At 46.3% G+C, this 27603-nt stretch overlaps 1 pseudogene; it reads left to right on the top strand.

Annotated features, from left to right (window-relative positions):
- LOC101560948 overlaps nt 1-27603 on the top strand; it is a 38974-nt pseudogene that overhangs the window by 10604 nt on the left and 767 nt on the right.

Here is a 27603-nt window from a genome sequence, read left to right as displayed (position 1 = left end):
GTCAGCATGTGAGGAGGTGCCCCAAGTGGTAAGAGTCTGACGCAGGCCCATCCTCACCCAAGCCTTCCCTCCTTCCTGGCCACAGGGGAGGACGATGTCACCCGGTCAGCAGCCATCCATACAGGAGGCCAGCATTAGGGTCGAGGTGAGAGGTGGGGGTCTGCAAACCCCACAAGCGGCACAGGGCTCTCTTTGGGACCCCAGGGATTTCACTCTAGAGATGCTTCTGCAGAAACCCTGGCCAGGTGATCACCCATTTGGCTGGAGCACTGCCTCAGAAAAAGGTCTTGGAGCAGTTGCTGATGGCTCTCCCTCCCAGAACATCCCTGGCTCTCTTCTTTCTTTTCTCTTTTCTCTTTTCTCTTTTCTTTTCTTTTCTTTTCTTTTCTTTTCTTTTCTTTTCTTTTCTTTCTTTTCTTTTCTTTTCTTGCTTGCTTGCTTTCTGTTTAAGAAATTTTTTTGCCAACATTTTGGCCCTAGCTTTCCAAGGTCAATTAAGACTCAGGCCATGTGAGAACTTGTACTGTAACATCATGTAACTCAGTTATGTCCCATATTTTCTGTTCAAAGAAATTATGAGGCCAAAGAGGAGAGTGATCGATGATGTAGAGTGCACCTAAGGAGAGTCACATGGGGAGAAAACATTCTCTCAGGCTTTCACAGAAAGCACACTGGCCAAGCAATGGCCATGACTCATCCACATGGCTGACACTGACAAAGGATCTACAATCTGAGGTACAGTGTTTCAGGATAAATCCTGAGGGGATTTGACTGACCTTATCAAATTCAAAGGTACAATTCTTGTTATATAGGTCTTGCTTTATCTTGGTCTTAACCATCCAGCAGAAAAGTATAAAAACAAAGTATAAGAAGTAAAGCCATGGTGTTATGTTGAGCTGTAGGGGACTCAGGTCAACAACTTCTGACACTACCAGTCAAGCGGAAGACCCAATACTATTATGGACTACTGAACTATTTTGGAATATTTTGCTGAGTTCACACACCTATAATATTTAAATGATGGAACTAAACAAAAAAAGGGGATACAGATGAATGATCATTTTGTATCTGTGTATTCAAAATGGTTAGGATAGATAGATAGATAGATAGCTGCATTCTCTTCTATCAATGAATAGAGGGATTTGCTCTAATAGTGTTTGTAAACAGGATATCATGTCTGCATCTTGTACAACAAATAACCACTAGGAAGACAGCATGCAATGTGTTAATTATTGGAACTGTCTTACCAATTTGATTTGAAACTGTCTCATTGCTATTTATTTCTCAATAAAATTATGGAAAAGAATTTTTTGTATTTTATTGAGAAACAAATATCAATGAGACAGTTTCAAAGCTGATTAATAGGGCAGTTTCAATAATTAATACATTGTACATTGTTATCTTCTTAGTGGATATCCATAGTATGAGAAGCAGGCAGGATATCCTGCCCAAACACTATTAGTACAAATCTTTGTTCTCATTTATTTAAGTGAAAGTAGCTGTATATCTAGCCTAACTATTCTGTATACACAAATACAAAATGATCCTTCCTTTGTATCTCCTTTTTTCGTTTAGCCCTGTCGGAGATGGGTATTCCATTGACATCTATATACTATAGGTGCGTGGATTCAGCAAAATAATCCAAAACAGTCCAGCAGTCCACAATAGTAGTGGGTTATCTGCAGAAGTTGTTGACTTGAGCCTTTCACAGCTCAGCACATTAATATGGCTTTACTTCATATACCTCATTTTTATACTTTTCTGCTGGATGGTTAAGACCAAGATAAAACAAGACCTACATGACAAGAAATGTAACTTTTGTATCTGATAAGGTCAGTCAAGTACCCTCAGGATTTATCCTGTAGCCCTGTACCTGCAGTTTGTAGATCCTTCGTCAGTGTCAGCCATGTGGATGAGTCACAGCCATTGCTTGACCAATTTGCTCTCTGTGAAAGCCTGAGAGAATGTTTTCTCTCCATGTGACTCTCCTTAGGCACACCATATATCATCAATCGCATTCCTCTTTGGCTCCATAATCTCCTTGATCAGAAAATTTGGGGCTCTGGGGCCAGGGAGGTGGCTCAGTGGAATAAGCACTTCCCTGGCAAGCACAAGGGCCTGAGTTCAATCCCTGGTTCTGCAAAAAAAAAAAAAAAAAAAAAAAATTGGGGACTCAACTGAGTTACATGATGTTACAGTACAGGTTTTCCTGTGTCCTGAGTCTTCACTGACCTTGAAAGGCTAGGGCCAAAATGTTGGCTGACCTTGCAGCCCTTCCTTTTCTCCAATTTTTGATCTGCAAACTTAGGTTATTAACCCTTGAGAAGAGAAGCCTATTATTACCCTGCAACATATACAGGTCCCTGGCTCTCTTCTGAGCAGCAAGTCCTGAAGTCCTTTCTTATCCAGGGACAGCCAGCAATGACTATCGGGGACAATAGATATGGTGGTCAGAGAAGCATCCCAGATACAAGTAAGGTAGGAAAAAAAAATATTGAAGTGAATAAGCACAGACAGATTGTATATCATGTGGCAAGTTCTATGACAGAGAACGAGACTTCCCATCATGCAACACGATATTACACAAATCCCCACAGCAGGGAAAACAAGCAAAGAAGAGGTCTTGAGCCTGTGGAAGCCTGTTGCTGAGATGGCATTTGAGCTGAGCTTGGGGAATGGAGAATTCTCACGATGGATGCAAGTGAGGAAGGCATGGCAGACAGAGGCAAGACATGGAGCAAAGACTGAGAAGCAGGAAATCCTGGAAGGACACCAGGAAAGGAGGGGTTAGTCAGGAGGGATGAGCGGCCAACAGGGCCAGGAGCAGAGGTGGACAGGCTTCTGGAGGGCTTTGTATGTCTTAGTCATGTGGAATTTCTTGGGTGGGGAACTGTGCCATCAGAAATCCATGTGCGCTCAAAGAGGAGGCCAGGGGCCACGTGAAAAGGGCAGGCAAGCACAGGCAGAAGGAACAAGGGAGTGGCACCCCCGCCAGCTTTCCCAATTGGTACTCATCGCTCTGCAGCTGCAGCAGATTAGGCCTGCAGTGTTCGGATAGCAGAGGACGTGGTTAGGTGGTCCCTGGTGAGAGGTCTCCCAAAGGCTCCAGGTTCTATGGGCTTGAAGGATACAGTGGCGAAGCAGAAAGGGGGCTCCATCCTGAAGCAGGGCCCTACTGGCTTGCTGGGTCAGTAACCTAGGCATTACCTCTTCTTGCCCCTTGCTTCCCTATGAGCTGCATCTAATCCCATTAGGATCACTCATCCAGCCTCTGCTGTAGCAGCAAAATTCCACTGATGGAGCCCAAATTCAACCTATTTTAAATTAAGAAGAATAAACAAAAGCACACAAGACCAAAGAGTAAGGGCCAGCCAAATAACTCAGTAGATTAAAGTGCCTGCAAGAAGGCGCAGTGGCTCAGGGTTTGATCCCCAGGCCTGCCATGCCAGCTCCACCCCCAGGATGCACTGAGACAGCAATTGAGACTGGGCATGGTGGTGCTGGCCTATAATCCCAGCTCTTGGGAGGCTGTAAATAGGCAGATCACTATGAGTCCAATCTAGTAGTGAGACCCTGAACACCCTATAGACCTTTCCCTAAAATACAAAAAAGAAAAAAAAAAAAAAAAGACCAAAGAATAGACAGGCCGTACAAGGTAGTCATCTGCTTCCCTAATATCCATCATGGCAAAGCCATTTATTCTAAAAAAAGCAATCAAAGATTTTGAAATTAGGGGGCTGGGGAGATAGCTTGGTGGTCTAAGTGCCTGCCTGGCAAGCACAAGACCCGGGTTAGACCCCAGTGCTGCCTGCCTATGGGGATTGGTGGCACATGCCTGTAATCCCAGGATGAGGAAGATGAGACAGAAGGATCACTATGAGTCTAAGCTGCGTAGTGAGTGCCTATACCAAATAAATAAATGATTTTTAAAATTTTAGAAAAGACTGTAATTCTATGTTCTTTGCTCATACGTGAGGTGTGATTGAAAGGGAATGTTTAAGTTTTAAGTTGATAATAGTAGAAGACTCATTGTCACTGAGCCCCCTCCCGATCTCATCCTCACTTTGAACACACTCATCCCATCCTTCTTGCCACTTTCCAGAGCAATTCTGGAAGTCTTCTTTCGTGAGGGTCTTTACTTGTGCCTCCACGTCTGCCTGGAGGTTGCGTGTTAGTTCAAACCACTTACGGCAATGGCTGCCCAGGTGGTGTGTCCTCGTCTGCCTTAGTCACTGGATCCAGGGCCGGGAAACTCTGAGTCTTCTCCAAACTTAAAATGACCTTGAGCGGTAAACATGTTGAATCAATTTGGGACACAGAGGCAGCTGTGACAGCACAAGTAAGTGCACGAAGGACAGCTTCCTGAGCTGCTTCAGAGAGCAGGAAGCATGCTGAGTGTGTTCACAGTGAGGGCAGGGGCTTGAGAGTGGTCAGTGACAGGCGCCTTGTACTATAATAAATTATGTAAATTTTTATCTATTTATTGTGTGTTTTGTTCGCACTTCAAATTTATTCTGGAAAATCAATGTCCTCTTGCCTTAACTCTCTTTTGTCGTGGGCTTTAGCCACTCTTAAGAATTATTGGACCCCCTTGGAGGAACAGGGGAATTCCATGCCTTGGTTGAGGGCCACTTCCTTCCTCTCCCCTCACTCAGACTCCAGGGCTCTGGTGGCAGCCTCGGGCAGTACCACAGGCATGTGGGCATCTTCTCCTCACCACCAGGGGCCAGGGTCTCCCGTGTCCCCCTTCCTATTCCGCCCCTAGTAAATGGCAGATTCCTCTGTCGGGGTTGGGTTTCCAATCACCATAGAAACAAACTCGAGGCAGTTTCATTAATCATTTAGAGCAGGAGAAGTCTAGGTCAGTCTGATTGCAGCATATAGGGTATCATCTCCGGGCCACATGGGACTCAGTCGATTTGAATTAAAAAAGATTAAGCTGCCCTGGGCTGCCTGGCCCCATCAGTTTAGTTCTCATATAACAGTGGTCTCTGGAGCCATATGGATTAGTGAGTGGAGCTATGCATTTATGTGGCAGGAGTCGAAACATTAGATGGCTGCAGGTGTCTGAGGGGAAGAGGACAGGGATCGCATACAGTTTTTTTTATACTTGTTGCTGTTCTTTTGAAACTGGAAACAATAACTCAGTTTTATTTCTCCAGTGACAGTTCCCGCTCTTGCTGACCATGAAATGGTACATTTGTTACCCAGAGTTTACGGCTCACAATGAAACAGTCCGCCTAGAGACCTGGAGGAGCTCTGGTCCATCTTCGCTCCGGGGTGGCGGGTGAGAATGCTGACTTTTTTTTATTATTTTTTTTTCCTTTCATACAGAGTGGTGAGAAATGCCTCAAATAAATATTTATGACATTTTAGTTTTGCTCCAATCGAGATTTATGAGCCCCAGGAAATTGACTTAGAGGCAGCTACAAATCAATGCGGCTCTGAAAGAGTTGTGTAGGGATCCTCAAAATGAGCACCCCCTCCCCTCCACTCTTCCAAAGTACCTCCCTTATTTATGGGCCTCTCTGGGACTTCAAAGAAGTTCCGTAACTTGGGCCAGACGGTTTTATTGCTGCATAGAGCTAAGATGTTTCGGGGGAAGACGCAGGTTACAGTATGTCAGGAAGCCTCTCGTGGGTGGTGGCAGGAGCCTTCTGCATACTGGGCCGCTGATCTAACGCTTCTCACACTCTGGCTTCCTCCGGAGCCCTCCCTAAATCTTCTTGGTCCACTCAGCCTCATCCCAAGTCCCAGGCGTTAAGCCCCAGCCAGAGAGCACTTTGGGGCTCTGCGCACCCTGGCTCTGCTTCCTTGGGCAGCTATTGCAGACCTGCTCGTGGGTGGCTGGTGGAAACGGGTAGCATCTGCTGGGTGTCACCTCGGGCCTGCTGGTCCTGATCTGGTGTTTGGTTTCCTTCCTCATGGTGACAGTGATGGCCCTGAGTGCTTTGCTCACAAGACCAGAAAACAGGGAGCAGTCTGGAGCCTATGATCAGCCCCCCAAACATCCCTCATGCAGCAAGGACAGCTTCAGGGACCGGGAAGCCAGCTTCTCAAGGCTAGCCATGCTGCTGTGCCTGGCTGTGTCACCTAGAACACATCAGGCTGCTTTGGGGGCCTCTGTCTACTCATTTCTAAGGTAAGAAACTTGATGATGTTTTTCCAGTTTAAGGTTCTAAATTCCCATCCAACCGTTGAGCCCTTGATGGGTGCAGAAAGAGGAGAGAATATGCCCGGCTCCTGGGATCCTGGGCCATGGTGGAGGAGGGGACAGATGCTCTCTGTCCTGGTGGAGGGGCACCCCCAGTCCTGCTCAGCTCACCTGCTGCTCTTCCTCGGCCCCCACACTTACTGACAGGACCTCCCCCAGTGCCACAATTGCCAGCCTCATCATGAGGATAACCTTGGCTCTGCAGCTGATCCGGGCAGCCGGATGTCCTCAGAATCCCACTGCACCTGGTGGGTGGCTGAGTTCCCAGGAGACCAAAGCCCCCATAATTGTCAGTTTGTTTGGATGGGACAGACACAGAAGACATGAAATGTGCAGGGAACATGCCGAGGAGACCTGGAGGCAGCGCGGCCCCTTGGGCTAGAGCATGAATGAGGTGCTTGAATCGTGGACTAGGCTTTAGCAGGCCTCTGACCTCAGCAACCTCAGAGCATCAGGAAAGTTCCAACTGTTGGAGTCAGGTGACAGGCAATGTCCTGCCTCCGTCATTTGTGAGCAATGCTAGTGACTTAGGCGGGGGCTCTCTGGTCCCTCCAAGGTCCTCGCACAACCTCTTCAGAAAGTCCTCCACTGTCAGCCTCCTGCAGGGACCGCCTCAGCTAAGGAGGTGACAGGTGCCCAAGGTGGGCCTCCCACAGGGTGACTGGAAGAGAGTCCAACTTGGAAGGACTCTGCCGGGCTGTTCTGCTGCCAGAGTTCCCTGGGGAGTCCTTTAATGGAACTGCATCTCGGCTCACCTTTCTCTCTGCCTGATCTTTTTTTTTTTTTTTTTTTTTTTTTTTTTTTTTTGTGTGTGTGTGTGTGTGTGTGTGTGTGGTACCAGGGATCAAACTTAGGACCTTGTGCAAGCAAGCATTTGTTCCACTGAGCTGTGTCCCTGGCCCTTCTTTGCCTGATCTTGCTTCCATCCCTTTGCTTTTACAAGCCTAGATCCCTGAAAAACTCTGTAAGTCACTGCCTGCCCGCTTTGCTGACCTCCACCTCAGCACTCACTGTCCAGGGAATCCTAGCTGTGACATTAACCAGCTCCAGGCCACATCTCCTCTCTAACACAGGCAATGACCGGGCCTAGCCCCTAGGGCTGCATTGCAGATGCAAAGAGACAACACAGGTAGGGCACTCGGCTCACTTCCTGGCCCACTATGTATCTGCCTAACATGAACTCCTTATTTTGCAGATAAACTTGATTGGATCTTGAAGACTGAATTTGGGTTCAAAGAGGAAGTGAAGGGGATGATAACGATGCTTGCTCTGTTCAAGTATTGTTTTATCCTTCTTCAGTGATAACAGAACACTGACTTGTAGCTAGGAACATGACCACTCTCAATAAAAACTACATGTGCCACTTTCTCTAGCAGATAAGTACATCCACATGATTAAGTTCTGGCGATGTGGTGGTGATCGCTACCAGAAAATGATCTTAAAGGAAAGAAGCCTGCTTCCCCTTCTGTTCCTTCCTCCTTGCTGAAACATGGGTGAAAGGACTGGAGCGCCAGGGCGCATCTGGGGTCCAGAGGTGACCTTGGAATTTGCAACCAGGCACAGCACAGCAACACAATAGAAGGATCTTGAGTCATCCAATCCAGCCTTTGATGGTCTCCAGGATACTGAGAGAGAAACAAGCCATTAGGATTTGGCTGGCTTGTTACTTGAATCCAAGCCTAATCCTAAATAACAGTAGGTGGGCTGGGGATATAGCTCAGCGGCACAAGCGCCTACCTGGCAAGCACAAAGTCCTGAGTTCAATTCCCGGTACTAAATAAATAAATAACACAATGGACTTCCTATAGGTAGAGATCATAAGCAAAGACTCAAAGGCTCAAATGAGTAGGAGGTAATCACGGAACAATGAAGACTCCTAAATCAATAATAATAATAATAATAATAATAATAATAACAACAACAACAACTTTATGTTCATACTCTGCTTTGCATTTTAAAGCTTCTTGCCATCCCATCTTTACAGTTCTATAACATAAGGTCATTCCATCATCTTCATTTTTTAAATAACAGAAGAGAGGCTCGGAGAGATGCAATGACCTTTCCACAAGAAGAAACAGCACAGTCGAAGCCAGAACTTGGACTTCTGAGGCCAGAGACTAGAGTTCCTCCATTGTGCTTCCAGCAAGTCACTCAAGCCTATGTAGTTAATGACGTTCTTGGCTCAGCTTCTTACCTACGGATACCCAGTGGCTTCCGAGTAGCAGGAGGGCTTCCACTGCTCTGCAGATGTCATTCCCTGACATCCTTTTGCTGATGTTCGCTGAGGGCCTGCACTGTAGCTGGCCCCACCCCTCCAGGCCAAGCGCTTCCCCATGTGCTGGTCTCCTTTCCCCCTCAAAACCATGCTTCCTCCTACATCATCAGCATCTGTTTCTGTCTCCACAATCTTCTCTGGTGGCCCCACGAGGAAGGAGCTGTTTCTTCACACACTGTCCTCTATCTTTCCATGAGTGGCTGTTGGACGGATTCATGCCTCTTAGCCAGATGGATCCGTGTTGGCCCCAAAGAGAAGGTACCAGCAAGGTCTGAAAGAATCTTTTGTTTTCAGGCCAGGAAAAGGGAACAATCTTGTTGGGGTAGAATAGGATATGGAAAACTTGTGTTTCCTCACGAATGCCATAATAAGTTACCACAAACTGGGTGATGCGCACAGAAATTTATTTTCTAGAAGCTAGAAGTTTGGAATCAAGGTGTCGACAGTTAGTTCCACGTAGGTGCGCAGAAGGACTTTTTGTCTACGCTTCTTCCCTGGGTTCTGGTGGCTGCTAGCCATCCCTGGCATTCCTTGGCTTGTGAAGCATCACTCCAGTCTCTTCCTCTGTCTCCATAGCAAGGCAAGACTGTACCATTAAGCTGCATCCCCGCCCTCTCTCTGGCTTAGTTGCCCCACACTGGGATCCTCTTGCATCAGTCGCCTGAGCAGCTGGCATTACAGGTGTGCACCGCTACCCTCAATTTCAATGATCTCTTTTAAAATACAGACTAAAAGAGTATTTCAGTCAGCATAAAAGTTACAGGATGAAGGGCTGCTTTTTACTAAACTCCTCATGGAGGACAAGCCACTCTTTTCTCCCCTGCTCCCAACCAAGCCCAGCACCCAGCCGAACTCTACTCTGAAGAGCTTCCCCTTAGCTAGGTCTTATTCCTAGAGTGGAGTCATGCCTTTCTTTCAGGCCTGGCCCTTTCAAACACTCTCACAAACACACCCTGTGCACAGGCAAACTTGTCTTGGTCACATTCCTCATCCCTGGGATACAATACCCAACACCTACAACTGAAAAGACAGATTTGTTTTGGCTCACAGTTGAGAGGTTTCAGTCCATGCTTGGCAGGAATAAACATAGACGTGGCCTGGTGGAGGAAAGGCTGGCTCACCACAGAGGCCAGGAAGCAGAAAGGGAAGAGAGGAGGCAGGAAGGGAGAAACCCTTCTGGGTCAGGTTTCCAGTGACCCCGTTTTCCACCCAGACCCTGCCCTCTCACAGCACATCAGTGACATCGCCCTGATGGTTAAATGAGCCTCTCCAAGCCCTGCCTATGAGTACCTAAGGCTGCTGGGGGACACCTAGATAGGAGCCATAAAGTTCTGCACCCAGCCCCAAAAGACCCCTGTGCATCTCTTTATGCAAAATACGTTTAGTCTGTCTCCAAGAGTTGCCAAGGCTCTACCAGTTTCCCCATGCCTGAAAAGCCCAAGTCCAAACTCTCCTCTGAGACTGAAGGAAAACACCTCAATGTGAGCCTCTGTGAAAATCAGAAAGTTAGGCCAGGGAGATGGCTCAGTGGAATAAGCACTTCCCTGGCAAGCACAAGGGTCTGAGTTCAATCCCCGGTTCTGCCAAAAAAAAAAAAAAAAAGAAAGAAAAAAAAAGAAAAGAAAATCAGAAAGTTAAAACACTGCTGTCATACAATGACACAGGGTAAATACTCCTATTCCAAAAGGGAGGAATAGGGAGATAGAAAGACTGAAACCCAGCAAAGAAAGCATTAAATTTTATAGTTCTGGGACAAGCTATGGTGAGATGTGATCCCCAAAGGGCTTGGACAGGGCTACTACTAAAATTTTGTTGAGCACAGCCCTCATGGCTTCACTCACTTCCTCAGCTATTCCATATTCTTGGCTTCTTCAACCTCCTGGGGTCTCCACTGAACTTTTGGCTTCACTCTTACAATTTCCCATGCTCCCTTCTCAAGGGCATACTGCTTGGCCTGCTAGGCCTTCTGAAATCTGGGCAAAAGTCTTCTTATCCCACAACTTGCATTCTGCATGCCTATAAAGCCAAGACCAGGGGCTGGTGAGATGGCTCAGTGGTCTAAAGCACCTACTTAGAACAAGCTTAGCAAAGCATAGGGACCGCGGTTCAATCCCCCAGCACCACATGCCAGCCAGCCCTGCCCCCTGGGGGGCTGAGCTGGCCACACACACACACACACACACACACACACACACACACATAACTAAATAAATAAAAATATTTTTTTTAAAAAAAGCCAAGACCATATTGATGATGTCAACAGTTCTGGCAGCAGCTGAGTACCTATGGATCATGGTTGCAGAAGCCTCTGAGTAACTGGGTAGCTGAACTCTGGGCAACTCATACCTAGCTGGTCTCAAATGAGCTGGGCTTCCTGAGATTTTGTCTTCTCAAGACAATATCTTTTCATTTTGCTCCTCTTAGTTGGTGAAGGATGGGGCCTTGTCAATTCTTCAGATGTCCTTATGGCATACCTTCTATTGTCCTGGTGGGAAGTATTTGGCTTCTTTTTAATGTTATTATTTTAATATTTTTAGCAACCAATCTCTCCTCTGCCAAAATTTTACAGGCTCCAACTTTACAAGACCTTCCTTTCTGGTGAAACACAGACTTTTTAAATGGGCTTTTTGCTCCTATTTCTTTCTTTTTTCTTTCTTTCCTTTTTAATGTATTTAGTACAGGGTCTCACTACACAGATCAGACTCATAGTGATCCTTCTGTTTTCAGCCTCCCAAGCACTGGGATTACAGGTGCTCACCACCACGCTCAGTCTCAATCGTTATCTCAGTGTGCCCTGGGGGCAGGGCTGGCATGGCATCCTGGGGATTGAACCTCTGTCCCTGTACTTGCCTAAGCAAGCACTTTAGTCCATTGAGCTATCTGACTGGCCTTTCCTATTTCTTAAGAGTGAATCTCATAAAAAGTAGCAAGCAGTACCCATGCTGCAGCCTGAAAGCTGGGCTGCCTTGAAATTTTCTCCACCAGATTAATTAGCCTGCTGATTTTAGTCTCTAGCCTAGTGTCAGGACAGGAACAAAATAAAGACACATTTTCTGTTACAGCATATCGTACATGGCCTGGAGTCCAGCTGCCAATGGAGTCCTTATTCCAAAGTGAAACCTCCTGAGCCTGGCCTTTACAGTCTGCCTTTTTATCACCATTCTGTTCTTCTGAGCTTCAACCTGAATCCTGCCAAGCTCAGCACACAGTCATCTGGAGATACCGCTCCAGCCAGCATCTCCGTATATTTCCCAGCTCTTCCCATGGGTTCTTTCCAAAGGCTTCTGAGCAACTTGTCCATGTAGCATCACCCCTGTGACCCCACTTCTCTGGCACCAAACTCTCTTAGTCATTTTTTCATTGCTGGGACAAAATACCTGACACTGACAGGCGGAGAGGTTTATTTTGATTCACAGTTTAGAAGTTTCAGTCTCTATTTGGCAACTTTAAATAGAGAGATGGCATGGCAGCAGGGCATGGTAGAGAAGTAGCTACTATTGTCATAGCAGCCAAGAAGCAGAGAGAGATGGGAAGAGCTGTGAAGGAAGAAGTACCCTTCCTGGTCACATCCCCAGTGACCTGTTTCTTCTGACCAGATCCCCTCTCCTAACAGCAAGTCCACTACACTGCCCCATAATGCAACCACCTTCCAAAAAAGCTTTGCTTATGAGTGCATGAAGCCTTTAGGGGCACTGTTCTTCATTCAATCCATAATATGCACACACACACACACACACACACACACACACACACACACAGAGTCAGCTACTCCAGCAGTAAAGAGAAGCTGACATGTATCAGTCAACACCACACCACCAGTGGGCACTGCCAGTGAGGGGATAATACCAGCTTGAATTCCTGATTCCAACTCTCTTTCTTTTCTTAATTTTTGCTTTATTAGCACATTTCCAGTCCCTAACGACTAACTACATTCAGTGTGGAGAGTCAGTGTCTGTAGAGAGCATACCGTAATGTTTTACTTCTCCTTCCTCTCCCTTCCCTCCATCTCCTGGTCCCCTGCACATTTGAAAAAGATTTACCTCCCTGCTTCCTATCACCTAACATTCATGTTGTTCTTTAAGTTATATATACTTTAAATTTTTCATATAAGAAACAATAGGAGGGCTGGGGAAATAGCTCCGTAGATTCAGTGCTTGCCTGGCAAGCACAGGGTCTTGAGTTCAATCCCTGGTGCTGAAAAAAAAAGATACAGAAAAGAAACCGGGGGCCAGGGAAATGGCTCAGTGGAATAAGCGCTTTCCTGGCAAGCGCAAGGACCTGAGTTCAATCCCCGGTTCCACCAAAAAAAAAAAAAAAAAAGAAAGAGAAAAAAAAAGAAACCATAGGATGTTTAAGCTTACAAGTCTGACATTTTCACTTAACATTATTTTCTCAAGGTGCACCAAATTTCCTACAAATGATTCAAACTTCCTACAGATGATTAAACCTCTTTATGACAAAGCAGCACTCCACTGTGTATAAATGCCACACTTTCTTTATTCATTCATCTGTTGATGGCCACATAGGTGTTTCCAGATATAGCTGTTAAGAGTTGCAGCTACAAATATAGGTATGCTTGTATCGCTGCAATAGGATACCGTTAGTTCTTTCGGGAAGACGCCTAGAAGGGGACTAGCTGGGCTGAATGGAATTTCTATTTTTAGGTTTTTAGGGAAACTCCATACTGACTTTCACAATGGCTGTGCTGGTTTATACTCCCACCAACAAGTAGAGTAGAGGTGCTCCCCTGTCCCTGCAGCCTCGCCAGCATGTGTTATTATTTGATTTCTGGGTAACAACCATTCTTTCTGGAGTACTATGGAAAGTTCCAAGGTCTGCCTGGACTCCCTGAAGATCTGTCACACGACACCTCCCCACCCCGGCCACCTAGGCCTCACACCTCCCAGAGCAGGATGAACAGTTTTGTGCAGCATCTTAGGAGGCCCAGGAGGCAGGAGCAAGCTTCACGACCTACCCCAAGCTGCTCTCTACAGGAGCAAGAGCATTCTCCAGAACTTTCGTCCTGGGATATCTTTGTAGAAAAAGCTGAAAAATGTACTCTAGTGCTCCAGAGACTACAGCACATGGAGTATATTTACCTGCTTAAGAGGCGGAGGTGGTTTGGAGCAGAGACCTTCAGAAAGTCTGGAGAGAGAGCTGGAGGAGAAGGCACACTCTGTTCTTCCTGCACCTTCCTGAGTCTCATATTCTCTGCCTGGTCCTGGCCCAGGAAAGCTCTGGACTCCACTCGCAGGCTGCCATTCTCCCAGGCTGTGAAACGGAAGCCCTCAGAGCCCACGCCATACCTTCCTGACCTACGCAGGCCATCGGTGCTCCATCTCCCTGGCCGAGGCCCCTCAGCTCCTCTCCTGACAGCACAGTTGTCACACCGCCGTGATCTGCCTCTCCTCTCTGAGGACCTTCCAGGTAGCGCACCCATCAAGCAGCCCAACCTTCCGCTCTAAGGGAGTAGTTTACATTATGTTTTGGGGAAACTTACTTCACTTTCATGCCTCAGTGTTAGCATATGTGAAGTGAGTATAAGAAAAGACCCCAGCTCTAGGAAGGACATGAAGATTGCATGCAGTAATACGCAACCCAGCACTTCCAGTAAGGGCTCCATATGGGTCAGCTCTATGTACAGTTTAGCGATGCTGGTGACTGAAATCACATCATACATTATCTTTTGTAACTTTTTTTCCTACTGACTTGGTGTAAACACTCCCCTATAAGCATTCGATATTCTTCTCAGCATTTTTAATGGCTCTAATATCTCATCTCAAGAGTAACAGTAATTTATTTAATCACTCTCCAAGTGATTACTTCTCTGAACTTTTTCTTTTACCCCAGGCCGCCAGGTCAGAACTACATGGGCTGAGGAGTGGTCGCTCCTTAGAGCTTCTGACCCTCCATGTCCCGTCCCGCTGTCATCTGTTACCTTCTGCCTGCTCCTGCCTCCCTCCTTCCTCAGCTGGGGCCAATCGCCCTCCCTTCCAGCCCTTTGCAACCCCAGCCCATAACATCAATCAACCAACAGCCACCATCGTGTGTCCCACCAGTACCAGCGATGCAAAGGACATCTGAATGGAGAAAGCTTGCCCTTCCTTTAGGGACCTGGTTCTTGCTCTGGAGAAGGGAACTGTGCTCATATCAGGCCTGCAGAGAACCCAGAAGGTGGCGATCAGGAAGGCCTAGGAGGTTGGTGGGAACTGGAGTCTCCCGGGAAGCCCTGGGAAGGGAGGAAGGAGCAAGGTGCAAGGGGCCCGCTGGGAGGGGGAAGGCTGGCTGGAGGGCCCCGGGAGGCAGGGGCACAGCTGTGCGCCCTCATGGGGTCACCGTCCTGCAGGGGTCTGGGCCAATGGAGTCCGCCGGGTGAGGGTGGAAGGTGCAATTCAGAACTAATGCCCCCGGTGGTAGGGCAATCATTTCGAAATGAAGGTAATGATCCAATTAGTGGTTATCCATCAAGTTCAGTTATCTTTCCTTGGGCCAGCGAGCGGAGAAGCTGAGTAAACACGTGCTTTGGACTGTGACATAAAACCAGACTCCCTCACGCTGGAAAATGAGTTCAAGATGTGAGCTGAGCCATGTGGGGGGAGGGAAGGCACAGGTTAGCGTGTGGCTTGGGCGCCCAAGGGCTGGGGTCCCCGCGACGGCAGCTCCCTCCCCACCACCGTGCACACTTGGTGAGTGAGGATCCTCCTACCCGGACGGAGTGCCTCAAATCGCTTTCACTAAGGAGCGGTGCCTTCACCCTTCCCTAGTCAAGGGCACTTGCCATCACTTCAAAGGGCCGTTTCGAGGCGACAGCCAAGCATGAGCCCCGGACGGGTCTACTTTCCAATAAGCGAGCTGCCCTGTGCACTCTTCTCGTGATATGCAGCATAATTAATTCACTATAAAAATGCGTTTAAAAGATGGAAAATATAGCACACACGTTAAAGCGTTCTTGTTGTTCTTAAGATTGGTAAGGTCAAGGGCAAACGCAGTGCCGGGCACAGAGCAGGCCCTCCGCTAAACACTGGTGTTGCCGGTGTCATTTCAGTAATCATATTGCAAGGGCCACCTTCTGTCCCCTCATTGTTTCATCTGAACATTCTTTTATTCAGATTTTATTTTTCCTATAGAACTTCCCTCAGGGTAATTGTCACGTAGAGCTAAGAAAACAGGGCAAGTAGAAAAATAGATTTTAAAATGGAAAACATGAAGGCCATTAAACAACAGATTAATGATTGATTGAGTAAATCATATGGCAAATGAGCTCCATCTCATGTGGGAACATAGCTTGGGATGGGGGGTTGTTTGAATCATGCAAAAATAGTGCTGGGATTAATTGTATCTGCTATGGTGGGGACCCATATTACTATGGGTCTGTAATACTATTACTATAGATCTGTAATCTGTGATTAACTGGACATAACTGTCAAATCCTTTGGCCAAAATTTTTCATTTCATAGGGGAAGAAGTCTTTGTGTGTACTAAAGGTGTGGAATCTGTATTCACTGGTTTATTTTTACTCCACTAGTACAAATACGTAGATCCATGTCCGATAGGAATTGGGATGCAATAAGTTGTATAATTCTCAACTCCATGGTACCCATCTGCAACTCCAGAAGGTTCTAGAATCTTGGAAACTAAAAAGAAGTCCATGTCCCAGAATATAATAAATGTTTACTTGCACTCAAGAGAGACAAGTTAAGTGTAAAACCATGAAATACACAAAACATGTATAATACCATTAACCAAAAAGGAGAAGCTAAAAGAGAGAAGGATCCCAACTCCATAAAGAATAGAAACCCCCAGAATTTGCAGCCTGGAGAAGTCTAAGGTCTAAATGCTTCAGCAAGAGAAGCCTCAGTATCTATGATGCCTGTTTATCAAAGCGTAGAGGGTGCAAAACACCTGTAAGGAAATTTCTTGCTTTGATATTTAGTTCCTGCGCAAGTTCAAAAGCATCTAGAAGAGACTCTGCTATGTGGAGGTCACCCACACCTGCCTCCTTAGGTAGGGGCTTCCATCTATGCGACATCCAGAGATACCCAATGTATTAGTTACTCTTCTCTCATTGCTGGGACGAATACCGGACACTCAAAATGAGGGAAGGAAAGGTTTATTTAGCTCACAGTTACTGGAGGTTTCAAGACACTGGAGGAGACGCTGCTGTGTCCAGGATAACCCTCTCCACATTTTCGAGAAAGCACAGGCTAGCCAGTTCAAGGGTTCATGCCTTTCTGGCCCCGCCCCTCAGGTCCACCCTGGTCATCTGGCCACACCCCTCAAGCCACTGGTTGCTCCTCTAGCCATGTCTGCCCCATAACTTACATGAGGCTTTGGGGAGGAGACAAGTAGACACAAACTGTAACATCCCAGCTTTCACCTATATTGTTGTTTGGTCATCCCAGCAACCTTCAAGGTAGATAGATGATCTGGTTTCCATTTGACCTCTAACAATTGAGATTTAATTCTGTAGGCTGCACAGAACAACACAGACAGTGACAGAGCCTAGACTTATACCCAAAGCATCTGTCTGCAAACCCTTACCTGAGGACACATCATTGGATACCCCCCTCTCCGCAGTGTGGAGTGGTTTGAACAAAGTCCTGCTCCACATCTGATGGTGCAGAAGTTGCCGTCTTGAGGTCTGACCCTCTTTGATCTTGCTGGGGTTTGTTTCTGAGACTTGCTTGGAGCAGCTCCTGGAGATTCATGGCCCTGTGTGATTGCTCTCACTGGTGCATGGAAGAGATCCCTGCTCCCTGAAAGAGACACTCCAGGGGCTATGGAAACCCTGTCTTTGGCAGGCCCACCATGCCCTGGGCTGCTGGCCGTCGGGGAGGAGTGAGCTGCGGGGCCTCTAGCTGGCCAGCTCTCACTTGTTGAGTCTCTGTTGGTATGCACCCTCTGTGGGATCCAGCCGTATTAAATTGCTTCAAGCAGCCTATAAAATAATGACAATCGCAATGCTGTGGGGAATAGCATAGCCCTGACCATAAATAAATTAGTGCTATAATTCCATCAAAGCATGTGGATGACGTCACACGCTGTGGGAACTGAGCTGCAAACACCGTTCACGGCACCACAAATCTGAGGTGGAATTACCATCTTAATTTATTTACATCTTCTGGTGTCTGGATTGCTGTGATGTGATTTCTTAAGAAATCCAGTCCCTGCAGATTATGAGCTCATGCTGTACTCTCTTCCTGTCCTTCCTCAGACTCCCCTCTCTCACTCCCTTTTGTGCCCCCTCTTCCTTTCCCCCCTCTCCTACACCCCTGGGCTTGCATTTCCCTCATTGCGTCTTATTTTCTCTGAATTCTTCTCTGGAGATAAAGAATGGAAGGAGAGAAACTGCTAAGCTGAGAAAAGATGGCAAATTCCAGGCACAGAGGACAGACCTTGGGGAGGCACGAGAGGAGGAAGGGACCTTTCCTGTGCCACGATTGGTTGCGCTGCCCCAGGGCCGTCAATTGCGGTCTTCTCTGGGGACAGATAGTCTTTCCTTGCTTAAAATTTCAATTTAATTAAATCCACTAGGTGTGTTCTTGAATGTCAACCATGTCCTAGACAACGTGGGGCAGTCAGAGCCATATGGAACCATGGAATTTTACAGGCAGACAGGCCTTCGGTGGTCTTGAGTTAGTTTAGTTACTCATTTCACAAATGAGGGGCCTGAGGCTCAGAGAAGTGAAGTGATTTTTAAGATCACATGCTTAATTAATGGCAGAGCCGAGTAAGTCTAGTCTGTAGAAAAAGGTGGGAAAGTTAATAATGTCTGCCAAGACCTTGAGCTTAGTCAGAAAAATAAGGCCGACGCCTTCAGAAGAGTTAGCCAATAAGGTAAAAACACTGCATTAAGTTACAAAAACTGAGGTCACGGGAGGAAGTCAGGCTGGCGGACAGGCTTGGGGCAGCTCTCCAGGAGGACCAGCAGCTGGATGCTGGGGGTGCCCTAGTGTTTGCTTCACAGGGCTGAGCAGGGAGGGCGTCACAGCAAGACACAGCCCCACGGCTGGGATGCCCGGGCAGAGCCACAGGACTCCAGTGGGAAAGAGGGTCAGCACCTCAGTGTCCATACGGCGGGGGAAGAGGGCGCTGCACTTAATGCTGAGAACACCAGGAAGTTCTTCAGCCAAAAGCAACAGATATGAGGAATGGTCAAAAAATACTTTGAATGCTTAATCTTTTTTTAAAGAATGTATCATAGTAAAAGACACACTGCTGTGAATCTCCCTCAAACTTTCCCTCTTTCTTTAGAGTCATTTATCCCATAATTCTTGCCACTTTCTGAAACAGTTCTGGGGGTCTTCTCATGAGGATCCTTATGAGGTGTGATCAAAAATACAGTGAACGCGGCTGCCAAGTGCCATCTAATGGAAAGGATGACTCGTAAGAACCTCACAGTGTAATGTCACCCGCCTTATTCACTGGGTCTGACACTGCGTAACTTCTTGCTCAGCCCCAAAGTCAAAATGACATGAGAGGTGAACGTTTTGAAGGACTCGGAACACCGAGTCCACCACAGCAGTGGACGTGAAGACACTCGGGGAAGAGGACTTTCAGAAATGCTTCAGGAGGTGGCAAGAAGAACAGGACAGATGTGCTAAGAGAGGAGAGTTCTTCGTGGACGATTAGTAGTACACTGTGGCTTTAACTGTAATAAATTGTTAAAAACTTAAGCATACTCTTTTTAAATCACTCCATTCCCACATCTCTGAGCGTGGCTGCACATGCAGTCCCGGTGAGCGCCAGGCCAGCCTTCCCCTCCTAAGATTCACCAAATCAGAACTGCCTCTGAATAGACTCCCCAGTGACTTACAGGCACAGTGACATTTGAGACTTCAAGAAACCTGGCCTGGTGAGAGTGCTGCCTCTTGATTATTCCAGGTTGTTCCCAGATGCTGTCAATTTTTTATCCTGACCAAGAATGACTTCTTAGTAACCACTACTGTAATCTGAAAATCTTACAAAGCGAGACAAACTGAGAATAAAAAATGCTAAGACTGAAGCACTTAGGAGTATTAAATTTGACAATGAAAATCTTAAGCCTCAACTTTGTGGTCATAATTAGACATGCCCTGTCACCTTGCCATCCTCTTGTTAAATTTGGGGATACTCTGTCAGGCATTTTCTGTCCCCTTGAAAGCTCCTGGGTGTTTCATGGGTAAAAGGGACCACAGCGTGTCCACAGGAGTGAAGGGCAGCTTCCTGGGTGGCAGGAAGAACTTCACAGGGAAAACTGAGTCCAGGTCGCATTCAACACCCTGGGACGTCCAGGGAGCACACAGCTCAGCTTCCAGTCACCAGGGCTGGAGGTGCTTCCTCTATCCCAACCATCACAGCAGCCTCCGAAATCCCGGTGCTGCCCTAAGCCAGGTGGTACACGGAGCCAGAAAAGACTGCATTTCCCACCAGCCACCAAAGGGGAGCTTAGACTTGGAATTAAATTGATTTAAAGAAAATACAGAAAGTGATTTATGTGTGTGTGTGTGGCTGAGTTTTCAGACCAAGATGGAAAAAAAATAAAAATTCTCCTCCTAAACCTCCCCTAACTGGGAGGCGCATGCGCTGGAGGTAAACCACAGCGAGCCGCAAGGAGTCAAGAGAGCCTTTCAGCTCTCAGCCTTATGCCCAGGCCTGGCCCTGCACACTGCCCTCCCTGCTGCCAAACCACAAAATATGTGGCCAGTCTGGGTCATCACTTCCTCCCTTTCCCCCTGGCCACCTTGAAGTGTCTGGGCCAGACTTTCAAAGGCAAGAACTCCCCTGGCCCCCTCTGCGATGGCTGGCATTGCGCTGAGCTTCTTGGGGACTGTTTCTGAGGAAGGGACAGGCCTAGAGGTCACCTGTGCTAAAGACTGGCCTGTGACTCTCCTCTCAGACATGTCCCAGGTGTGATGTTTGAGGTTCGAGGTCCCTGCAGCATCCCATTTACTGGAAGGAACTTCACAGGTCAGAAATCTGCCACAGCAGTAGAAAACTTGCTGGCAATTTCTTTGCTTCATTTACCTTTTACTAAATTGTGATTTAATTCACATACCATAGAATCCATCCTTTTAAAGTGTCCTATTTGATAGCTTTTTACATATTCACAAGTTTGTCCCATGGCTGCCACCGTCTAATTCCAGACCACTTTGATCACCCCTGAAAGAAATCCTGTACCCATTAGCAGTCCCTGTGCACTCCCTTTCTCCCTCCCCAGTCCCCGTCAACCACAAATCTGTTTTCTGTCTCTATGGATTTGCCTATTCTGGGCATTTCCCGTTAGTGGAATCATACACTATGTGGTCCTTTGTGACCGGCTGCTCTTCTCTTCATCTTGCCGCAGCAGATGCATCTCCCTAATCTTTTGTGAAGGTCATAGAAGTTGCTGGCCTGAGAATGATCAGAACTGTCCCAAAGGAAATTCTCCTGAGGCGGGCCATTGGCACTGCTCCTCAGGGTTCCCTGGGCAGCTGCTTCAAAGCCCATGTTCTCGTCAGGACTATTTTCTGAAGCAACCATGTCAACATGAATAATTTCACTTGCAAGCTGTGGTCAACTTACACTCCACACTTAAGGGGCAGAGCGAGGACTGGTCACTGCCATGGAATTCGCTGCTGTATCCACTTGACCATGGCCCCTTCATACATGATATTTACATGGCCCTCCACAGTCTGTACAATGCCTCTTCAACTGATATACACAGTTGTGGAAAGAATGGGTAAAAGATTTGTCCAAGATGGAGCAGGGTGAAGGTGGTAAAGGCAGGGTTCAACTTCAGGGATTCTGCCTCAGTGCTTCCCCATGGTCCCCACTTCCGGCATATGCAGTCCCACTTCCGGCATATGCAGTCCCCACTTCCGGCATAACCTCAAGGGGAGCTTGTGATGGCTAGCTATGCCTCCAGCTCAAACTTCCTCCTCCTGAAAACTGTCCTGGGGAAACAATATCAGCTGTGAACCGACAGGCAGACTTTCCTCCTCCTCCTTCCCCCAAGAGTTTCCCACCTGGGATTGTCCCATTGGTCCCTCTAATATTTGGAATGCCCATCTCTGACAAAACTAAACCAAAAAAAGGGGGAGGATACAAACGAAGGACCATTTTGTATCTGTATATACAAAATAGGATAGATATACAGCTACTTTCTCTTAATTCAATGAGAAGAAAGATTTGTACTAATAGTGCTTAGACAGGGTATTATGTCTGCATCTTATACTATGAATAACCACTACAAAGACAACAATATGCAATGTATTAATTATTGAATTTGTTCTACTAATTGGTTTTGAAACTGTCCCATTGCTATTTGTTTCTCAATAAAATTAATTTTAAAAAATGGAACTACTGTTTTAGCCAATTCTCTGCCTCTGTGGTTGTTATGGATTGAATGTTAATGCCCACTTCCCCTAACTCCCAGTATGATAGTATGGAGATGAGGTTTTATTGGTTCATGAGGGTGAGGCCATCATAATGGAATTAGTTCCCTCATTAAAAAGAGGAAAAGAGAGCTCTCTCACTGAAGGAAGATCATGCAGATTCTTAGCAAGGAGTCGGCCTTCTGCTAGCCCAGAGAGGCCTCACTGGGAACCAAATCAGCCGACACCCTGGAGCCCGGCCCCACAACTGTGTGAAGTAAATCTCCATTATGTATGGCTGTGCTCTAGTTTTGTGATGGTGGAGTTGAATCCAGGAGCATTCCAGCACTGAGCTACATCCCCAGCCCTTCTGTTTTGTTTTCATTTAATTTTGAAATAGAGCCTCACTAAGTTGGCCAGCCTGGCCTAGAACGTGCCATCCTCGAGCCTCAGTTTCCTGAGCAAATGAGATTCCAGGTATGTGCCTCCTGGGCAGGCACATCTACAAAATTTTATTATGGTAAAATCAATGTTATGATTAAATATTAAAAATATTGATAATAATATTTAGCATTATTGACATGATGATAGCAATGCTTTATTAACAATATTTATTATTTTATTTGGTCTGAGAAGAACAAAGCAGTAAGGTTAAGAAAATTATTAAACTGCTGTCTCTGTTTTACCATAAGCAAAGTTGATATTAGTACTTACCTTTTTCTTAAGCCTTTTGTTGATTTATTTATTTGGTACAGGGTCTCACTATGCAGCTCAGACTCGTAGAGATCCTCCTGTCACAGCCTCCCAAGCACTGGATTACAGGTGTGTGCCACTGTGCCTGGCCTGGTGGCTGGCTCAGCATCAGGCCAGTGTTACATGCGGTTCCAGGGATTGAACCTGGGTCCTTGTGCTTGCCAGGCAGGCTCTTAGACCACTGAGCTGTCTCCCTGGCCCCGGTACCTACATTTTAAGGATGCTGGCACAACTAATATGTACAAAGAACTTAGGACAGCACCTGGAACATAAGTATTAGTTTGGTAGAAAATTATTGTACATATTTGTATTTTCATGCTGTTGAATAAAAAGAACCCTATTTGTGTGTTCTATGCCACACTTTTTAAAAGTATGTTCACAAATATTGGAAGAACAAAGAAAAGAAGTTATTATGAAGGGAAAAAGAGAGAGGAAGAAGAAAAAATGGAGGGAAGGAGGGAAGAAAGAAAGAGGGAGGGAGAAAGGAAAAAAGGAAAGAAAGAAGTGAGAAAGAGGATTTTATAGTAGCTTCTCCATACAGAATGGCAATTGATGTATAGTTTTCTTTTTGTTTTAAAATACCTCTGTATATACACCAAAACAAAATTCCAACAGTCAAAAAAATAAATTCACTTGACATTGTGAACGGAAAGGCTAGAGTGGCATCCTCTTACCTGGTTACCCTCGTACGTGTTGGAGAATCAGGAGTCAACCTTTTAAAATTTATCTCCCATCTTATTCTCGATCACATCTGCCGCCATTTGATTAGGTTTTCATCTCAGCACCCTGAGAGGCCAGCTCCTCTCCCCCTCTGAGCTGACTGGGAATCACGTCCTCAGCTTTGTCTTTCTCTCTCTCTCTTCCTGTGACCTTTCTAGTGAAGACTCTTATTCCCACTTGCAAAATTCACAGCGCTTTCTCGCATTCGTGTTGGGACGCTGTGCCTGCTGATTTCCTCTGACTTCTGCATCCCCCTGCGTCTCTTGTCCAGAATGCTCCCAGCAGCTAGTGAGGCTGTGCGGTGGGTCTGGTGACCCCATGGCAGAGAACTGAGCTTCCAGACAGCTAGTTAATCCTTCCTCCTCATCACTCCTACACTTACTTCAGTTCCTAGTTTCCCAACACCACAGCAAGAGACAGCACTGGATACCGTCCTTAAAAGGGACAGACAGCCTTAGAAGGCCTGCCACACCTACCACCCTGTCCTAATGAAGACACCGGCCTCATGCGTGGTCTTTAGTAGCTACAACTTGGACCAAAGGACTCTCCTTTCCATCTCTCTAGGCTCAGAAGACTAGCTGGACACAGGACCAACACCAGGACTGAGGGCAGCCGACCCATGAGATGTGCTGTACACAGCAGGTTCTAAGGAATTTGGAAACAAGAAACCCCAAGTAAGGAATGCAATCAGCAGTACAGTGAGGACAGAAGGCTTGTGATATGAAGATGAAACTAGAGAAGGCAGGACAATCTAGTACAAGCCAGAATGGGAACAAATATCAGATGTAAACAGAAGCTGGCATTATCAGGAGAGTGGAAAGACACACAGAAAGAAGCAGAAATACAGTGTCATAAAGAGACAAGAGGAGGACACCCATGGGAGAGAACCTAGTGCCAGCTCCCTTGGGCAGACCACATTCCAGTGCAGGCCACAAACATCCTGAGCTTTACCTTCTTTTCTCTTAAGATAATTTGAGTGAATCACTGTTTCTTACAACCACCAACACCTAAGTATCACCTCCTTGTTCATCAGATCTCTCCTAAGAATAGGTGAGGACTCCTGTGGCCCTCCGGTCCAGAGGCAATAACAGCAAGGCCATTGCTTGGCCAATGTGCTCTCTGTGAAAGCCTGAGAGAATGTGTTCTCCCCACGTGACTCTCCTTAGGCACACTCTACATCATCGATCACTTTCCTCTGTGGCCCCATAATCTCCTTGATCAGAAAATTTGGGACACAATTGAGTTACAGGATGTTACAGTACACGTTCTCCTATGTCTTGAGTCTTCACCGACCTTGAAAGGCTAAGATCAAAATGTTGACTGTCCTTGCAGCCCTTTTTCTCTAATTTTTGGTCTGCAAACTTGGGTTGTTAACCCTCTAGAAGAGAAGCTTATTATTGTTACCCTACAACACAGGCAGTTGAGCTTAACCTATCTGTCTGAATATCAAACATCTTAGACATAACATGGAACAGGTATTTTCCATCAAGTATTGATATGTTAAACTTTAAGTCCCTATAGAATATGAAGGAAAAAAATTAAAAAATAAATATTTTAAAATAGGAATAAACAATTACATATTTTTGCACAGAAATTTAGAAATCTAACTATACGCAGCACTGTAGCAGAACAGTCCTGTGACATTTTTTTCTTGTCTCTTGTTTTCATTTATTATGCTTTTTTTAAACAAACATTTACTTGAGAGACAGTATGAGAGTAATTGGTATGTCATGATAAGCAGTACATATTTGGAGGACCAGAATGACAGGCACTCCAAGCATGACTCTACTATATTGCACATTGCTATCCTCAATGCAGTTGTTTGGTTCGCAAGTATCAGCATATATAGTTAGTCAGGGTGAGAATCCTACCCATTAACTGCTAGTTTCAAAAATCTGCTGAAGACTTTCAGGATCATTGCCTTAACCATCTTGTGCATATACATGTATGGCTTTGCCCTTGTTGTATCATTTCTAATGTTTTTTTTGCTATCACTATTTTGTATTCTTTAAAAAATAAAAGTAAAAAAGAGAGAGAGGAAAAACAAACAGCAAGGCCAAGCTCAGCCTAATTCAGTGCACTGCCTGTGGAGTCCAGGACCCAAGCAAATCCAATGAATCCCTAGTTTGAGTACCTAACACTGTGAGGACCTATGCAAAAAAGCAAAGGGCCACATGAGAGGCTTCACTTCAATGAGCATGTGAGCTAAGCAGGGTGGAAAGATGTAAGAAACACACACAGCCAAGTCAATGCTAAACTGTAGAGATGTCAGAAAAGAGCAGTGCAATGCTCTAGAGCTTCGGGAATGGTAGACCTGGACTGTCTCGCATTTATGTTGGGATCTAAAAGGTTTGTGTGCTGAAGGCTTGGTCCCTAACCCAGCAGTGTTCATAGCATGAGGGCTCTAATCTCCTAAATGCTTTAATCTGTTGATGGGTTTATATTTGAATGGACTACTGGGAGTTGCTGAAAACCATAGGAGGTGGGATCTAGTTGGAGGTGGGTTACTACAGCTGTACCGTGGAAGGATGTATCATGTCTCCAGCCCTCTTGTCTCCAACCCTTTCCATGGCCACCATGAGATGGTGGCCTTGCTCTCCCACACACCCCCTCTGTAATGTTTCTGCCTTGCCCCAAGCCCTGACACAGTAAAGCCAGCCTGCCATCAACTAAGACCTCTGAGGCTGTGACCCAAATTGTAAACTTCTCCCTTAAGTTGACTTTCTTGGGTACTTTGTCTCAGCTACAGAAAGGTAACTATTACACTCCCCAAAATTTAAATGTTGAAAATGAATTACCAATGTAATAGCATTAAGAAGCAGAATCTTACCAGGGATTGAACTCAGGCCCTTGCACTTGCCAGGGAAGCACTTATTCTACTGAGCCATCTCCCTGGCCCAAGAAGCAGAATCTTTAGAGGGCGATTAGGCCATGAGGGCAGAGCTCTTATGAACGGATCAGTGCTCTCACCAAACGTGTAGGAGTTGTTTTTCCAGTCCACTGTGTGAGGAGACCACTAGAAGGCACCATCCATGGAGCACAAAGCAAGGCCTCATCAGCCACCAAGTGATGGCATCTTGACCTTGGGCTTCCTCACCTCTAAAACCATGAGAAATAAATTTCTCTTATTCATAAGTTGCTCAGAAAGTTACCATCCATTAGTATGAGAGGTTCAGGAAAGACCACTGAAAGGACAATGCTGAGACCACAAGCAACCGTGTCAGCAGAGTAGGGAAGGTGTTGAGAAGTGGAAATGAACTGATGAGCCCCCATCTGGTATGCTAGGTGTGGGCAGGAGACATCCCAGAAGAGAATCCAGCAAACCATTAGAAATGAGAGTCTGGAACTTAAGAAGAGAACAGACTCGGAATGTGGATGATTCTGCTATCTGCAGAGCAGTGAGGACAAGGACAAGAATGTGAATGCCCTGCAGTGGGGTGGGAGAGACCCAGCCAGGGAGGACAGGGGGAGGGCAAGATGGGGGTGGGAGCCACAGAAAATAGACCCTTGAGCCCAGTGGAGTAGAGAGGAACCCAAGGGAGAGGAGAGCAACTCATTGGCAAAGGGTGACCAGAAGAGCCAGATGTCACCCAGGGCTTTGTTACAGGAAGGGAAGGACTGGCAAGGGTAGCTGTGTAAGGAAGATTTGAACAGATGAGAGGATTTCAACAGGTGAAAGGAGCTGGGGAAGAGGACAGAGGGGAAATTTAAGAAGATCCATGGGTGGGAATGTCAGACAACTGAGCTCCAGGGGCAGCACGTGGGGACCTACTAATTTCATCCAGCCTAGTGAGGTTTGAAGAGGGCACGGAGCAGTGGGCGCTGGGGGGGAGATGAGCCTCAGAGCTCTGGGGTCCCGGGGGGCGTGAGAGGGAGGTAGTCTGTTGGAAAGCTCTTGTGGCTCACCAAGGTTCAGACGTTCCCAAAATGAAGCTCATAGCAGGCCCTATTGACTACTGTCAATTACTATTATTTGTGAATTTTCTAATTTTACAAATGAAACAAGTTCTTTCTTTAAAAAAAAAAAAAATGTTTCAAAGGGCTGGGGAGATGGCTCAGTGGAATAAGCGCTTGCCTGGCAAGCACAAGAGCCTGAGTTCAATACCCAGTTCTGAAAAAAAAAAAAAAAAGTTTCAAATAAAGCATAAGTTTATAAAGTAAAAAATAGCTTAAAATGAAATGTGAAAAAATTCTCCTCTTTGAAAGTAAACACTAGGGGCCGGGGAGATGGCTCAGTGGAATAAGCACTTCCTTGGCAAGCACAAGGGCCTGAGTTCAATCCCTGCTTCCGAAAAAAAAAAAAAAAA

The sequence above is a fragment of the Octodon degus genome, unplaced genomic scaffold (assembly GCF_000260255.1).
Source record: "Octodon degus isolate 3935 unplaced genomic scaffold, OctDeg1.0 scaffold00020, whole genome shotgun sequence".
NCBI lineage: Eukaryota > Metazoa > Chordata > Mammalia > Rodentia > Octodontidae > Octodon > Octodon degus.
Note: the sequence above shows the minus strand (reverse complement) of the source record. Positions and strands in the feature narration are given on the sequence as shown.